The sequence below is a fragment of the Marmota marmota genome, unplaced genomic scaffold (genome assembly GCF_001458135.2).
Source record: "Marmota marmota marmota unplaced genomic scaffold, marMar, whole genome shotgun sequence".
Taxonomy (NCBI): Eukaryota; Metazoa; Chordata; class Mammalia; order Rodentia; family Sciuridae; genus Marmota; species Marmota marmota.
In genome coordinates this window covers 29,619,092-29,623,331 of record NW_025999977.1, presented here as the reverse complement: position 1 = coordinate 29,623,331, position 4,240 = coordinate 29,619,092, and the positions used below count along the sequence as shown (strand labels likewise).

The 4,240-nt window shown below is 41.2% G+C and overlaps 1 protein-coding gene across 1 annotated transcript in view; it reads left to right on the top strand.

Moving 5' to 3' along the window:
• The first annotated feature begins 3,918 nt into the window (after positions 1-3,918).
• Tmem178a (transmembrane protein 178A) overlaps positions 3,919-4,240 on the top strand; it is a 60,861-nt gene continuing 60,539 nt past the window's right edge. The window contains exon 1 of the mRNA XM_048804504.1: positions 3,919-3,995. The gene's annotated coding sequence lies outside the window, so the exon portion shown is untranslated. The remainder of the gene's footprint in view (positions 3,996-4,240) is intronic.

Below are 4,240 nucleotides of genomic sequence, written 5' to 3'. Positions count from 1 at the left end.
CATTGGAGGTGCTCAATATATGTTGTTGAATTAAAATAAAATTGCTTTAGAAAAACAATAAAACAATTTAGAGTGCTGACTTTAATATATCTCAAGTATTTGCAGAAATGTCATATTGCAGATCAACAATATAATTGACTATACTCTTACTTTAAATGCTAAAAAAAGTATGATATTATTAAGGGGAAAACCCCTCACTCTTTATGAAAACCAGTGTATGGTTTTGGCTAAACTACATAGACTCCATAGTGGGATCCAAATATTTGAAATTTGAAAGAATATTTCTTTGAACCTTGACATTGGGACAAAGGATAAAAGTCTCTTAGAACACTCATGGTTAGCTTAGCATAGTTATGTCAATAAATCATTTCCATAGCTCTGTGACACCTGGAGATCACATATGGGTGTGTGAGTGTGTGTGAGTGTGTGTGTGTGTATGTGTGTGTGTGTGTGTGCATGAGTATGTGCCTTTTTATAAAGAAATATTTATTTAAAGAATATTTGACTATAGAGAAATATGAGAAATATGACAGATGTCATAAAGCACTTAGGCATTATAGTAAATGTGTTTGAAGATGGCAAAAGTATTTTGTTTTCTAAGTATTTAAACATGACCAGCACATCATTTGTAATGCTTAAATGCTATGGGAATACTGACAGTAACAAAGAAGGGCTCTAGAGTAATATAGTGAATCATTGTCTCTATCCTAGAGAGTTGGAGGCTGAAAGATGACATGATAAAAGTAACATCTGAGGAAGATGCTTCTGGAAACAGTGTCCGTGATGACTACAGGGGGGTTGGTCCTGGAATCATGGGGGTCATGGAGGAAGCTGGAGTATTAATCCAGATGTGAGGTGCTAGGGGCATGGTGATTGTGAATCTTAGAAATGTACAGTAAAGAGTGGATATATAAGACATGTCAAAGGAAAAATCTCTAAAACTATATAATTCCCAAATACTGAGTTTGACAGACTTCAGTGACTCATCAACAGCATAGAAAGAGAAGTGGGGAGGGGGCAGCTAGACCAGGGGGACATGTGAGAGTTTAGTTTTGGACACATTGAGTTCAATAGAGTGAGACACCCAGATGGAAATTCCCTGGCTCTTTTCCTGATATTTTAGGACATGTTTGTTTTCAGAGGGACGTTCTTGTGTATTTGATCTGGAGATGGCAAAAAGAAATTTACGACAAGTGAAGAACAAGCAAAGTTGGAAAATGTCGAGGTCATTGCACAGCCAAACCTGAGACATGCCACAGTGTACCGGCTGGATATTTGATCTCCCATCTTCTTGACTCTATGGCAGGCTAAATAACTGACTGTATTCTGGCTTAGACTACTGCTTTACTCATCTGTAAATATCTAGCCTGCAGTAAATCACTAGAATTTTTCAACTATATGACTTAAACATGTAGAAAAAATATTTTCCAATGTCCCCAAATATTGAAGCCTTCAGATACGTATGAGGTAGACATAAAATCAAAGGGGTGTATTCTGACTGCAATGTTAATATCTCTGGTATTAGCCTCTTGGCAAAGTTTAACTCATCCTTTGAGAACTAACTCAAAAGACTCTATGCAGCCTGCCTGAATCCCCCAGGCAATTAATTAGTCTTTCCATTGTCCATGTGTTCCCTCAACATTTTGTTCCTATTTCTGCTACAGCACTTGCCTCTTATTCTATGTGTCTCTTTCTTGCCACCGATTAGGAGCAACTTGAAGATGGGAGCCATTTATTCATCTTTGTAAGTCTCACTCTCCTCACAGAGCAGAGGTTAGCTGGTGATAGTTCTTTGTTGGAAATATCCAAAAGAGAAATTTTTAAAATGTGGATGAAGCAATGTGCAGTTGCTGTAGCGGAGCCTGTGTACACATCATATGTCACATCCCGGCCGACACTGTTAATGTTGCACCAGCAGAGGCAGTGCTCTCATTACATACTGCTGGCCCATATTTGTAATGTGTGACATTTTTTATGAAAAACTGTCTAGGGCAATCCATCATATAGTAACCTTTGGATTATATGCTGAGACTGGTCTTAAACAGAGACGTAAATGAACTTCAAGTATAATGCTATTTTCTAGGAAGGGTACGATCAAGGAGCTCTGGCTAGGAAAATGAAGCAGAACAGTATGTCCTTTTGAGTTAAATGGCAGTGCCTGAGAGAGAGGTCTCCTTCTGTCTAGCTCCAGTTGGGGAACAGAGTTATTGTGTGAAGATGATCCAGTGACTCTTGAAATGTGGCTGAATATTTCTTGTAGAACACCAGGTAAGGATTGAGAAGGGGATGAGGACATGCTAAAGGTTTGACATCCCTTAGGACTCTCAAGGTTTGTAATAACTTTATTTCAAGAAGCATTTTTTTTTTAAATGAAAGGACACATGAAAACTTGAGCTAATTTTAGATGTCAATTGTAGTCTCATAGTTCAAGGTTTACACACAGTTTCTCTGTGTATCCATAAAGATCTAGGATTTTACACATATTATGGAATATAAATAAAAGAAAGCTCCTAAGTCTCATCATTTTTGTGCAAATCCAGATAAGACTGCTTTGATGAGCTTAGTGTTTCCTGTTAAGGGAAAGCTTATAGGTGAGAGGAACACTAAAATTATAATTCTTTGTATTCCTTAATTAGACTAGAGCTCACCATAGTTCTTGCTGAAGCTGTAAGAAAATCCAAGCAATAATTCACATTGTCAGGTCAGCAGAAACGGGCACAGGGTCCTGATATGACTGAAAGATTTGCTTAAGGGATCTATCTGTGAACTGAACAGCTCAGAAGAGGCACATGCTCTTCCTTGGAAAAATACTGTCTGAAGATGCTGAGCACAAACAGCAATGAAAATAAATCCCAGCATGATTCTCAATACCACCTTTAAAGATGTCATTCCAGAGGAAATATATAAATCACATTAATACCAATTGATGTGGGGCACTAATTAATAAGTCCCATTAAATCATGGAGTAATGACATTTAGCATCTAATGAATGCCTCATAATCTCTTGATCATTAATATTTCATAGCATCAGAGCAGAATTGCCATCCCTGGGCTCCTGCAGCATGGTTTCCTGTCTCTGACATGGCCCCAAGGGCATTAAGTGGCACAAGGGTATTGCACCTCTGTTGTACAGATTATATACATACATCATTAACTCTTAGATACCCTGGATCCTAATGTTTTTCTTCCTTTCAGAAAATGAAAATCTGCCTGCCATTCTTGGAATTAACATCTGTGACTACCGAGTGCCCTGGAAGAACAGAAGAGCTCAGATGTTGACTTTAGTGTGTAGCACGACTTTGTTGTTGACCCTCTCAGCCCATGAGAGAAACTTGCACAGGAGAAAAATCATTACTTTGATTTATTACTGGGGGCTTTCTTTATTCAAAGGCAATAATCACTTCACAGAGCAGGTGCCATTGCCAGGGCTTATTGATCCTATGCTTTTCTAGAAATTCCAGGAGGCTCCTCACTCCAGGGGGGAGGTGGAGGTGGTCAACGAAAAAGAAGTCCATCTCAGAGCAGGCTGAAATGAAGTGGGAGGAAAATCTCTGGCTATTGTTCTGTCATTCCAGGGGCACTGGGTGTCTTCTTTCAGAGGAGGGTCTGAGCTTACATAATGAAAGACTGAGAGGGAACGAGCCCAGACAGAAGAAGCTGGCAGGGGGTCTAAGAGGCTGCACAATTCGGGCAGCAGGAGAAGGGTCCACTGCTAGAGATCAAGATTCCAGAGATTTAAATACTGCCGCACAGCCCGGGGTACAAAACAGAAGACAGTGATCAAAATCAACTTGGACAAGTGACAAGACTGAGTCTGATGTTGGTGAATGTCTTTTAAGGTCATTGGAGGGGGAGAGGACGGGAGGGAGGTGGTGTGCTCAGGGGTAGGTGGAGAGAGGCTTCAAGTCCAGGGCAGGGATATAAAGAAACGCGGATCCAGAAAGCAGAGGGACAACAGGAGTGGGGAAAAGAGCGACAGGACCAGTTGGAGAAAAGTAAGGGGAAAGTAGAGACAGGGTTAAGGGGAGAGAGGAAGATGAGAGTGAGAAAAGTGAGGACGGCGGGGAGCGATTGAAAAGGCATGAGCTCTCCAGAGAGAAGGGCGGACTGCTGGACCTGGAGATAGGGCGAGGGGCGAGGGGAGTGAGCGGCAGTGGGGCGCCCAGAGTGAGGAGAGGGGGCAGGAGAAAAGGAGGCGGGCAGGAAAGTGCGAGTGGCTCGGGGAGGGCGCGGAGCCTGG